Here is a 13560-nt window from a genome sequence, read left to right as displayed (position 1 = left end):
GCGTGCTGGGCCCATAACCCAGAGGTCGATGGATCGAAACCATCCTCCGCTATTCCTTATAAGCGCGATTTGCGGAAAGTCAGGTGTCTGCAATAAATCGTTCACTTTGGCACACAGGTGAGGTGACACACTTGTCAAGATCGCAGCAGTTTTCTCCTGTTCACCGTTCGTCTTCTCTCAGTTGGGACGAAACTGGGGTAGTTGAAACTTATTACTTCCAGTGCTTTTCCAAGACCTGCAGTAATTGCACATACTGTTTCAGACATGAATAACAAGAGGATAATCATGTTGGAGACAGCATCACGGCACAGACACATTTGACTGTTACTCGAACAGATATCACCGATTGTGAATAACCTCGGAAAGACACAAGCGACAGAGGGTCGCCGTGGATTCGATGGGCTGAACGGCTTCTTTCTGCACGGGAATGACGCCATGGGTTTATGACGTCACTCTCCCTGTCTCTGTGGCTGAAGCACAATTTGCAACTTCTTTAAAATTCCCAGCTCATCTTTCTCACTGTTCTGATGCCCTGATCAGGTTTGAATCTGATCTGCAGGAACTGGAATTGTTTCACTGCCTCATATCAGTAAATGTCACTGAGAACATTGGAGTCAGTGTCCCAGCGTCAACAGAGGAGGGGAAGCTGAAGTTGTACCACACACTGCCATTTGGCACCTTTTAAATTCCCAAACCACTCAATAACTGAAGCTCCTTGGAATGGAAAGAAAACAGAATTTTTAAAAAATCCACTCGTCTCAACTTTGTGAATCTTTAGAACTGGGAATCAGAGGCACATGAAGGGTGAACTGTCCAACTGAGTAGAGACAGTTAAACTACCTTCCCTTCTTTAAGTGGCCAGGACATTCATTGATCCGAGACATTAAAAGGATTCCCTCCAGGCACTGCTCAGCCTTTGCTGCTGTTATTGTGAGGACAATAAATCCTCACTCCCTGAGCAGGCCTCGAGCCCAGGCAACAGTGGTGAAACTACAGTACCTTTACCACTAGACCACCTGGGAACAAGCAGACTTGCATCATTTCTTAATAACACAGCTTCTGGCTTTTATTTCATTGGTAATCAGTTGCTCCTGCAAAATGATCGCATCATTGAGTTTTTACAGTATGGAAAGAGACCGAACATCCCAGTTTCCAGCACTTGGCCTTTTAGCCTTGTGTGCTGTCATGTTTCAAGTGTTCATTTCAATGTTATTTTCCCTGTAACATTTTAATCTCACGCATCACTACCAATGAGACTGAAGTTTGAGGTGGGAAAACTGTGTTCATGCCCCCTCGGGGAAGTGAACCTCATTTTCACTCAGAGCAGGAAACAAACAAGGACACCTTCCACCGAGAGTGCCAGAGGCTTTAGGAGAGCGCAGCCCCCAGAAAGCAGAATTTCACTCACTTGGCTCTATTGTCCCAGTGCAGACTTCAAAACTAGAACCTGTTTACAGCAACGAAAGGAAGCAGTCGGCGGCTGCCCCGGCTTTGTGTTCCTCCTGCGTTGTTCACCTCTCACTCTGCAGTTTTCCGGCTTCACCTCGCTCTTCCGGTCAAACTTCGCTCACGTCAGCTGCTTCCTGCCATTCCGAATGCTCTTCCTCAAGTCCGTGGTCGGACAAACAGGAATGTGGAATTTCAAACACATTTCTCGCCTGTGCAGGAAATGATGTTGTCATAATTTCAGCTAAGATTGAAAGGGTGCCTGTCGATCTTGGAAGCAGCGGTTGTGCAAAATTTGCCACAGGCCCCAGTGAGACTCGAACTCACGACCCCTGGTTTACAAGACCAGTGCTCTAACCACTGAGCTATGGAGCCAGTCAAACAAGTTTGGGAAGAGGGTCTCATGTGTTAGAAACGACAAAGTAATAGATAATTGGAGACCTTGTGTATAATGAACCAAGACGTAATAAAACCGAAACAGAGCAGAGGGGCATCACGTGCAGAAGGACGGGAGAATGCAAGGCCGAATCAGAGTATCCTGAGTCACATAAACAGATCTTTCCTGGTAGTCCAGTGATTACGATTCGGTGCCTTCACTGCCATAGCCTGTTAATGGTTAACATTTACAGCAATAAATACGAAATATTGACTGATGTTTAGAAGCAGAATTATGTCATTGACCAGTCAAAATCGATTCACTCCATGTTCCAGTTCCACATCAGCAATGCCAGCTGCAACTGTCTGACGTGTAATCGGTTTAAAACAAGAATAGAGGGGAGGTCAGGAAAAGTGAAGGGCAATGGTAGTTTGTGAGATTTGACTGTCGGCCGAGTGGAGCCAGGCTCAACGTGGGTGCTGAAGACCAGTCTTCACTGTTTACCCTGGTATACAGATCACATTGGATCAATCACACAAGGACTCTCCTTTGTGTGTTGTCCTTTGCACATCACAACTCGGTTCAGTGCCTCGAGGGATTCGGAAACTTTTAATTTGGCAACTAACTCAGGTCAGTGGTCCACAAACTAAGCTGTGTCGGGCCGCTATTTAAACGGGCCACCACTCATTGCAACGACCCAGAACTATACAGAAAGAGGAAGAACACCAATACAAAATCTTCGCTTTGAACGGATATCCCTGCAATTTCATCCGCAGGTGCCTACTAAATAACAACAGAAAGAGGACACATTATGCCCTAACACACTGGCTACACTGCCATACATCAAGAACATATCAGAACTGACAACTCCTATGACCACTAGGAATTACGGTAGCACACAAGCCCAAAGCCATGCTACGACAAACACTCACAAGGCTTAAAGACCACATACCCACGACATGCAGAACCGACATAGTTTACAAAATACCGGACAACGACTGCCACAAACATTGTAACAGAGAGACAGGAAGGAAACTAGCCATCAGAATACATGAACATCAGTTAGCGGCAAAATGACATGACGAACTTTCCCTAATATCAGTACACTCGGATAATGAAGGCCATCAGTTTAACTGGGACAACATAACCGTAGTAGCCCAAGCCAAATATAGACACACATGGGAATTCCTGGAAGCATTGTTCTCAGTCCATAATGCAATCAGCAAACATATAGAATTGGACCCCATATACAACCCATACAGAACAGAACGGGAAATGACAGAACTCACCGCAACTGACCGGGCAGTATAAATTCAAAGTGGAGTAGAACAACAGCGCTTCATCGGAAGTCTCACTCATGATGTTACCTAGTATGGTGACGAAACGTCTGAACGAAAACAAGCCAGTTGGGCGAGCAAGTTAACAACATCAACTTTACCGTTTAATGTGTGGCTCAGTGTCAGTCTTTGTGATATTATACACACACTGTTGTACCCGCTTCTCCCGACGTACACAACGTACCCCGACAAAAGGCAGCTTTATGTGGAACACAAGCAGTTTCTCCTGACAATGGGTACCGTTGCCATGAGCTGGGATATGAAATAGACAGTGAGCTGAAGTAACCCCACACTCATGTTACTCATTTACCTTTCAATTTCAATTTTCAATTTCCAAAACCCAGCGATCCAATCACTTCAGCTGCTGGGAATCTGACAAAAACAGCGCTGGGCATACATTCCTCTTCGGAAGCATCTGTCAATTTGCAAGGGTAGAAAAGCTGTCAACTTCACTCGAGCGAGAGAGGATACAACATTTCAATCTTCCAAACCAAAGTCAGACGCCGTATCAATTACACCACTGGCTCCACACGTCTCGCTGCAGCTTTCATCCTTGTGATGTAATCAGGGATACCGGCGGATAAAGCATTCGCAAGGTGAATATCCAGCAAAATAATCGCCGTCACTGCTGCACTTCAATATTCTCCACTTTGTGAAGTGGTGAATTTCACTGGCAAACGAAACACGTTCGTCCTTGTATGCCTGCTTTACTGTCACCCGTTTCTCTGCCACCCGTTTCTCTGCTGGAACTTGCTATCATTTTATTAACAGTCATTGCAAAGTTCTGCCTCTCCTATCTTTTTTAAAAAATTATTTCCTCACAACTTAAGAATGTCCCCTCGTCTTGAAATCTCCCATCCTAGGGAAAAGGCAACTACAATTAGTACTATCTACACGTCTCATTATTTTATGAACTTCTGACAGGTCGCCTCTCAACCTCCTAAGCACCAGAGAAAAAAGTCCAAATCTAGCCAACCTTTCTTTATAAATCAAACCTTTCATACCAGGCAACATCCTGGTAACCCTCTTCTTAACACTCGCCAGCTTAATTATATGCCTCCTGTAATTGTGCGACCGAAACTGCACACTGCATTCCAGAAGATGCCTCACCAACATTCTGTCCAACCTCAATATGACTTTCCCAACTCCTGAATTGAAACGATTGAGCAATGAAGGCAGGCGTGCCAAAAGCCTGTTTAACCTTTCTGTCCATATGTGATGTAAACTTCAGAGAATTATGTACCTGCACCCCTCGGTCCCTAAGGAGGCACCTTAACAGTGAGACAAAGTCTGTGGGCGGTTGGGGAATAGTTTCGAATTTCTTTGACTTCACGTGTAAAGAAATTTATTGTACACGTGCAGCTGAATAAGATCGGCAGTTCATTCTCCGTGAAGAACTATAAATGAAACTGAACATTTTTTCAATTAATAAGTAAAATTAGACCCTCTCGAGTCGGAAGGAAACCGTCGCTCAGAGGCACAATTCCCGCTTTAAAATGGTGCCTTAATGATTCGACCACATTCCGATGATGTTCGGAACATTTCATACTTTCCGAACTCCACCCAAGAAATCCAGAAACAAGGCTGTCTCTTTACATTTTGAACCCTCCCTTCCTCTCAGCAGTTCTTTATTTTAAGCTGATAAAAATTCTGACCAAAGTTGAATGTAACATTCGCACGTTTCGCTGAGATAAATCTAATTCCTTTTTTGAATGTTTCAATGACCTGTGGAGTTTGCATCAAATTGAATGAATTGAAGCGAGTTAAACAGCTTTTTCCCGCCACTTAATTCAATTTTGAATAGCCATATGAGAAATGTTTGCGATCTGAAAAAAAAATCTTTTATTCTCTCTCCGCAAATAATTTTTCATATTTCGAACATTTCCAAGACGTTTGTCGATCGTTGAATCATTTCCAAATCCTCAGAAACTGGCAATTTCCCATAAACTTTGTTCAAAATTGACTGTTGCCACGACAACAGAACAATGAGTCGAAAGTCATGAACCTGAAAATCGCCTAATTTTGAAATTCAAGAAATAGGACGCACTGAAGATGCATCGGATCTTTACGGTCTCCCCGAACTCTCTGTGACGAACAGAATCCAAGCGAGAATGATCTTTTTGCTAAGATTACAGCAGAGAACTGAGAGGTCTCCTCCTGAAGGTTTTCCAAGACTCTGAAGATTTCTTCTTCCTGTGTGACATGTTTTATTTTGATCAAAGAAATGCTTATTCGCGGGTAGGGAGGGACAGGATTCTGAGTATTCCCAGCATTTTCCAAGTGTAAAGGCACGACTCTGTAAAAACAACAAAAGTGAAAGCCTGTGACAGACTGAGAGGCACATTTAATTCACTGACACAAGGAACAAGGAACAAGGCAGAAGAAATACTGATGAACCAACTTTCACTGTGAAGTTGTAGCTTCTTTAATGTTCTCGTCGTTAGGAAGGAGCTTTCTCCACTGTAGCCTTGGTTTAAAATTCAGACAGAGAATGACTCCATGTTGCTGTTGTGTAGTAGTCACAGTGGACAGGGCTTCTTAACAAAGATAAGCCAGGCCGTTGAGTGTTTGTGGGGTGGTGCTGGCAGTCAGTCTTACTTAGAATGACTTTACATTCAGTTTGGAAGAATCCAAAATGTTATCGGTGGAAAACAAATGCAGAGGGAACGGAGTGAAAGGGCCGTGATTAGCTACAAGGCGTGACAGCGTGAAACTAAGACTATAATTTTATCCAAGTCCACCCCCCAAACAATATTGGACCTATCGATTAAATAAGACCATGGACAAAATGATGGAGGAGCAGGAGGAATAAATTAGGAGCAGAAATATTCGACCCAACGAGTCTGCTGCATCTTTCAATGATAATCTTCAACTCCGTTCTGCTGCCTGACCTGGGTACCTCTTGACCATCTTACTGATTAGACGTCTGTCTAACTCAGTTTGACAATACCCAACAATTCAGCTTCAACAGCCGTCTGCAGGAAAGAATTCCACAAGTTCACTGGCCCCGAGCGAAGAAATTCCTCCTCATATCTGAATTAAATGGGTTAAACCTTATTCGGATATGATGTCCTGAACTCCTTCTCTGTCATGCTCAGGGAAAGCATTTGTCCATATTTACGCTGTCAAGACCCCTAAGAATATTGAATGTTAATAAGTGCTGTTATATGATTATAAACTCCAGTCAGCCTCCTGTGTTCCAAGGAGAACAGTCCCAGCCTAACCAAACATTCTGCAAAGTTTCATCTTATCCAGTCCTGGCAACATTCTTGTAAATCTCCGCTGCAACCTGCAGAGTTCTTGGATATATTTCAGGCACATAGAGAGATATTGTGCGAAGCAAAGGTTATCAAGTTTTTCAGGGATTGACCGGAATAGGGACTTAGGATTAGAATCCGATTGACCCTGCATATATAGAATGTTAGGTCACTGAATTTCTCTGATTCCAGGGCTGGGAACTGGGGTTAAATGATCTTCTGCAACAGTGGTTATTTCCTTGTGTGAGGAAGCTGCTGATGCAGCCGATGTAAAACTCGATTTACATTTGAGAAATATATACAAGACCGCAGCCCAGAACAATTACTTCATTTCCACCCGAATATTAATTACATTTGCCAAGTGAATATAAGAAAGTCATGTTTTTATTTTGAAACATAACAAATGGCCACTCAGCCCATTGAACCTGCCTCGCTGATCAATGAAATTATGTATGAACTTCTGCTTCACTGACATTTTTCTGCACTATCCCATGATTTCTTAATATGTTTAATCTAACGAAATCTATCAACCTCAGTTTTGCATACTCTGAATGCTGGACATTGACATCCTCCATGGCCCTGCATTCGATAGATTTTGTCCACTCATTTCAGTATGCTATTTGATGAGTATTTCTGTTGTGTTTCTGGTGCTGCTCCTGGCATGCCCTCCAGCAGTGTGCTTATTGTACGTTTCCCGGTGCCTCGTTGTTAAGCGCCATGGTCGTATAATGGCCAATACTCTGCATATAGCCACAGCAGCTTCGACTTGAATCCGAATCACGGCAATGTTTGTTTTCCCTTTTATTTTCTCTTAATATATGCAATAGTAACACAGTAGAAGATCAATTAATATTGCAAGAAGGCATACAGAGGCGTGTGAAATGCCAAGGTTGTGGTGACATTTGTACAATGGTTAGAGATTACCTTGATTCAGGAGATAAGCATGTAGAATCTGTTTATGTAGAGATGAGGAACAGTGAGGGAAAGAAGTCACCAGTGGGTGCAGTCTACAAGCCTACTAACAGTAACCACAACATGAAAACAAGCGTATAAAAAAACAGATACTGTGTGTGACAGATAAAGGGACGACAATAATCATGGGTGACCTTAATTTTCCCCTCTCCCACTCCCAGCTCCATGGCAAATAAAGTTTACAGAACCATAAACAATTTATCAAATATGTCCCATGGAACAACACTGGAAATATCCTGGCCTTCGAATAATTTACACGTACTTAGTTTCTTTCATTGTGAACTTTAGGAAAGGAGACCATTTTTTGCCAGAAAAATAAATATGTCATTCACCTCTGTTTGCTTCATGCTCAAGAACACTCAGGTTCCTTTGTACCCCTTTTTTTGGAAATTTCTCTCGATTTTAATAGTAGTCTACCTTTTGACTCTTCCTACCAAAGGACAAGAACTCATACTGCCGACATGAAACTGCATGAGCCAAGTTTTTGTCCACTCACTCAACCTATCTATATCCCTTTGCAGATTCGCATGTCCTTACCGCAACATGCCCTCCGCCTATTTCGTATCTTCTGCAAAACTGAACACATTACATTCTGGCACTTCCTCCAAGTCATTAATACAGAGATAAATAATTGCAGCCCTATGACTGACCATTCTGACACTCCACAAATCATATCTTTCCAACTTGAAAAATACCCATTAATCTCGATTCTGTATTTTATGTTAATTAAACAATGGGCAGCCCATGCTCATTTATACCTAACAGCGTAACCCCTACCTTGTGCAATGACCTGAGATATGGCTCCTTATTGAGTGCCTGTTAAAAATTCAAATGCACTTCATCTGCCGTTTGTCTTTATCAACTATGCTTGTAAGATGACCAAAGAAGTCTGGCAAAATTTTCAAGTGTGATTTGCCTTTCAACAAACGATGTTGACTGTGCTTGATTGCAATAACCTTTTATAAACGACCTTTATTTCTTCCTTTACAATTGTCTCGCATTTTTCAAATGACAGATAAGACATTGGGACAGATGGAAGTATTTTGGCCCATCAAGTCAATTACACCTTTAAATGAGATCATGGCTAATCCTCAACTCCACTTTTCTGCCTTATCACAGTCGCCCTTGAATCCCTAAATGACTAAATCTCTGTCTATCTCAGCCTTGAATACACCCAGCCTTATCAGAACTCTGTTGGAAGAATTCCACAGATTTGTTACTGTCTGAATGGGAGAACATCCCCCTCATCTCTGTATTAAATGGGCAACACCTTCCCCTGAGATTACGCACCCGGGTGTAAATCAGAGCACAGCAAACCCCCAAAGTTAGTTATGAACTCCATGGCACATCCAGCGCCAATTGTGAGTATTTGAAACAGTTTCGTTTTTGACCGATGGTTAAACAAACTGCCCTGATTTGCACATTAGATTGTCCAATGAAGAATCTGCTTCAAAAGTACTCCATTGGTTGTGATTGAGATAGTGGGGAAAGGCGCTTTCAAAATACAAATCTTTCTTTCTCAATCCATTGATCTATTAATCTCTTTGCTCATAGAAATGGATTCTTCCCATTCACTCTATTTCTCAATAATGTAGTTCAATTCAGTCTCCGTTCTGATCAAGTACAGGTTGACAAGAAATATAAGGGTTGTGGCACGGATAAGACAAGCCGAATGCTCCTCTTTCCTTTTGAACCCATTCCATGAGAAATGTAAAAGGGTAGCTTCACCCCTGTAGTCGTGGCCGAGTGGTTAAGGCGATGGATTAGAAATCCATTGGGGTTACTCCGCGCAGGTTCGAATCCTGCCGACTACGTTCCCTAAACATGTAGGTCTTTTTTCAAATAACCTTCTGATCAATGAGTTATTGCTCAAACTCGAGAAAATCCGTCACACTGCGCCACCGGAGAGTCTGGTCATTTATTGACATTCAGAGAACACGCGTTCTGAACAAGAAACTTACCATACTCAAAACTTCAGCTCTGTTTCTCTTTCCACAGGTACCACGAAACGTGTTGAGTTTCTGCAGTATTCTCTGTGTTTTATCGACATAAATGGTTTTGCATTAAATATCTTGAATTGCAGTCCTCTGGTAACTGACCCTGGTCAGCGTCTACAGTTTCTCCCGACAATCACCCCGCCTATTCCCGCCACTCCCTCCCCCACTGCTGTGAACACCACTAGGAAATCTCTGGTTAAACTTTTTTGCTCCAAAGAGAACATTTCCGATCTCGGGAATCACTCCACTAAACGGGATTTCCTCATCCCTGCATATGTTGCAAGGCGGAGGATTGGGAAGAGATTTTGGGAAAATATTAACAGTTGGAAGTGGGGGGTGGGGCGATGTTAAGGAAGCAAAACGGAAAACCCAATCTCCAGCTTTTTGAATCTTTACAAACTCTTGGAAACCGGAATCACAGGAGAATGAAGAGTGAAATTTCCGACTGAGCGCAAACAGTCAAGACACCTGCCCCTTCTTTTAAAGGCTGGGACATTGACTCTGATGTTCTCGGGACATGAACTGACTTGTGACATTGAAAGGATTCTCGTTCCTGCACATCAGGAATTCAAATCTCATCTCGGCTACGGGACAATGAGACAAACAAAAACTGCTGTAGAAACTCAGCAGGTTTGGCAGTACCTGTGGGATAAAACAGAGTTCTGAAACGTTGACACTGATTCTCTGCCAGATCTGCTGAGCTTTTCCTGAAATTTATGTTTTTGTTTTTAAATGAATGTTTATCCCATCTGTTGGGATGAAACAGCTGGATCTACCATGCACTGAATTTAACCCTTCAGAAATCTGAGAAGTGATTGGATTCAAACAAACCGAGTCATGATTCACTCTTCCTCAGCTCCACACAGAGAGAGAGGGAGAGAGACCTGGAAAGCAGAGCTCAGCGCTGCGACGTATATAGTCGTGGCCGAGTGGTTAAGGCGATGGACTGCAAATCAATTGGCTATTCCTGCGCTATTTGAATACCGCCAGCAACGGTTGAGAGCTGAAAGGGATTTGCTCATTGTATTCTTGTTTGGGAAAGGTATTACAGGAGAGGTGGCTGACGAACATTTCGGTTAAGAGGGACATATGCCAATCACTGCCTGTTCGAGAGCAAGAAGCATAAAACCTCACACGATTTAAGGTGATGCAGTGATTGATTTGATGAGTTTTCGAAATTGAAAGTTGCACGTGAGCAGCCTGTGAGACTATTTCAGCTCACTGTCCAGTTTATATCCCAGCTCACGGAAACAGTTCTCATTGTCCGGAGAAGTTGCTTGTGTTCCACCTGAAGCTGCCTTTTATCGCTGAAGCTTGTGGCTGGGGACGGAGACCGGACGTCAAGCACATGGAGCAGGTATAATCCTGAGGTCTCTGTCACTCTCGGGGATGTGCCCCTGTGTCTCCCTCTGTGGGTGAAAATGAGGATGAGTTCCTCAAGGGGGTATTAACACAGTTTTACCATCTCAAACTTCAGGCCCATTTATTGTGTTATTTGACATCACAGGGATAAATGCATTGACATTTGCCTTCGTAAAGTCAAGCACACAAGGCTATGGGCTAAATGCTGGAAACTGGGACTAGAATGGATGGAGGTTTGATGAGCTGCACTGAAACGATGGGCCAAATGGTCTTTTTCCACACTGTTAAAAACTCAGAGACGGAGAAACCGATCTGCAGCGAATATGATCAGAAATGAAAACGGAAAAGCAGTGTCATTACGAAAAGACACGAGCAGCTCTGTTGTATTTCTTGATGGTCCAGTGGTTAGGATTGAGTGCTTTCAGCGCTGCAGCCTGGGTTCAATTCGCAGTCGGGGATATAAGTTCTGTTACGCTAATTTATCGTGGTGCCAGCAGTTCTGACTGTACAGGAGCTAGTAGCTGATCTCATTTGTCCCAAACGTTGTGTAGGTTCACTGAAAACAAAGAACTGAGGCAATCTGACACAAAACAGAATTTGGTAGAGAAACTCAGCAGGCTTGGGAGCATCTTTAGAGAGAAACAGAGCTGAGGTTTCAGATCCAGTGACCATTAATCCCTCCTAGGTTAATTATGCATTTCTATGTTACAATGTCGGGAGAAATTATTCGCTTTATCTGTCGAAACGACGTATTTATCAAATTCACTCTCTCATTAGCTTACTCACGCCAACTTTACAACTTTAAAAGGACTTCATCAGCTGTAATGCTGCTTCCGTTGCCATGAGGTGCTGAAAAGCTCTGCTTAAATGGTTGCCTTTTTCTTTTCTTTTCTGTCAGTTAGCAGCCATGTGAAATGAAGAATTGTCCTTTCAGTGTCGACCACAATATGTGTCTCTATTTGTCTCTCTTTGACTCTGTGTATCCACCTCTCCCTTTTTCACGTTCTCCGACACTCCATTGTCCACAACCCCATTTCCCATTTCTCCTCTTTGAAAAGTCTGAAATTCGGAAACACTTTGAGAGTGGAGTGTCTAGTACTGGGCTCACATTCCTTGGATAATGTGTCTGTCTGTTATGACTGAGGTGAGGAGTCATTTCTGGTCTCAAAAGATTGCGAATCTTCAGAATTCAAAATAGAATTCCTAACCCACCAGAAAAAAAAACAATGCCACCACAATTATAGCATTAGTGCGATGTCTTTACTGTTGGTTTAAAAATGAATGAGGGTGATCTTTTCAAAGAGCAGAAATGGGGAATGAGGGATGTGGACAATGGAGTGTCGGAGAGTGTGAAAGGGGGTGAGGTGGATACACAGAGTCAAAGAGAGACAAATGGAGACACATATTGTGGTAGACACAGAAAGGACCAATTCTTCATTCGAAATGGCTGCTAACTGACAGAAAGGAAAAGAAAAATATCTGTGCCATTACCACAACATTCCCCGGTCAGGCTACAGTTTATCCAGCCTCACCTCGTTATTCCGACCAAACTGTGAATGAAGGGATGAGAATACAAGAAAAGGAGAAGCAGAAGTGCTTGTGGAACAGCAGAAAGGAAGTTCATGGTGAATCGAGCAGAAAAAGAGGAGACACTGAAGCAGCCTCCTGACGACAAATGTATTTTCTTTGCCAGTAAAACTCACGGCTTCACAAATCAGGGACCTTGAAGTGAAGCAGTGACGGTGATTATCTTTGTTGGTTGTTCACGATGTGGATGTTACCGTTCTTGCTCATGTCCGTGCTAACACCACAACTCTACTGCATGTAAGCATCACACATAAACCGGTGATAGGTTCTGAAAACTGAAAGGCCTCCAGCTGCGCAATGAGGCTGACTCCCTGCATTAGGAGCTTTTGCAGAGCCTAATGTTAACAGTTTCTGTTTTGCAATTGGTCAGTGCATTCGGATATTGAGAGAAAGACTGGTGTTTTGAGACTACCCAGGAATGCAGCCTCTTTTCTTTTCAGTTGTTTCAGCGGCGGGAGTCCGGGAGGAAGGGCGAGGGCAGCCTGGGAAAGTGAGCTTTTCGATTATAAAAGTCTTACCTCGCGTGACTCCATTTTTGGACGAAGTGAGGTAATCTTTTTGGGCGGTTGCTTTACCCGAAACACCACATAGGTAGTGTCTCCCACCCATCCTCCTCCTCTAACCAAAAAAAAGGTTCTGAGCGCTGATTTGGTAAGGCTCCAAGTATTTTTTTTTAAATTTGTCAGTTTGGGAATTCAGAACAGTGGGAATGGATGTTAGGGCAATTGTATGCTCCTCCTGTAGAATGTGGGAGGTAAGGGTCACCACTAGTGTCCCCACTGACTTCATCTGCGGGAAGTGCACCCAACTCCAGCTCCTCAGAAACCGTGTTAGGGAACTGGAGCTGGAGCTGGATGAACCTCGGATCATTCGGGTGGCTGAGAGGGTAATTGAGAGGAGTTACGGGGAGGTAGTCACACCTCAGGTACAGGAAAAAAGCAGATGGGTTACAGTCAGGGGACGGAAAGGGAACAGGCAGACAGTGCAGGGATCCCCTGTGGCCATTCCCCTCAAAAACAAGTATACCGTTTTGGATACTGTTGGGGGGGACGACTTACCAGGGGTAAGCCATGGGGTACAGGTCTCTGGCACAGAGTCTGTCCCTGTTGCTCAGAAGGGAAGGGGGGAGAGGAGGAGAGCATTAGTCATTGGGGACTCCATAGTTAGGGGGACAGATAGGAGATTCTGTGGGAACGAGAGAGACTCGCGGTTGGTGTGTTGCCTCC

At 43.5% G+C, this 13560-nt stretch overlaps 2 non-coding genes across 2 annotated transcripts; one reads left to right on the top strand and one right to left on the bottom strand.

The window, feature by feature from the left end:
- Positions 1–1748: 1748 nt before the first annotated feature.
- trnat-ugu lies at positions 1749–1821 on the bottom strand. Its single transcript has one exon. It is a non-coding gene; the product is annotated as a tRNA-Thr (tRNA).
- A 7299-nt stretch (positions 1822–9120) lies between these two features.
- Positions 9121–9202, top strand: trnas-aga. Its single transcript has one exon. It is a non-coding gene; the product is annotated as a tRNA-Ser (tRNA).
- The last annotated feature ends 4358 nt before the right edge of the window (positions 9203–13560 follow it).

This window comes from Rhincodon typus, unplaced genomic scaffold, assembly GCF_021869965.1.
Source record: "Rhincodon typus isolate 14 unplaced genomic scaffold, sRhiTyp1.1 hic_rhity00003947, whole genome shotgun sequence".
NCBI classification, from domain to species: Eukaryota; Metazoa; Chordata; class Chondrichthyes; order Orectolobiformes; family Rhincodontidae; genus Rhincodon; species Rhincodon typus.
This window is presented reverse-complemented; position numbering and strand designations above follow the sequence as displayed.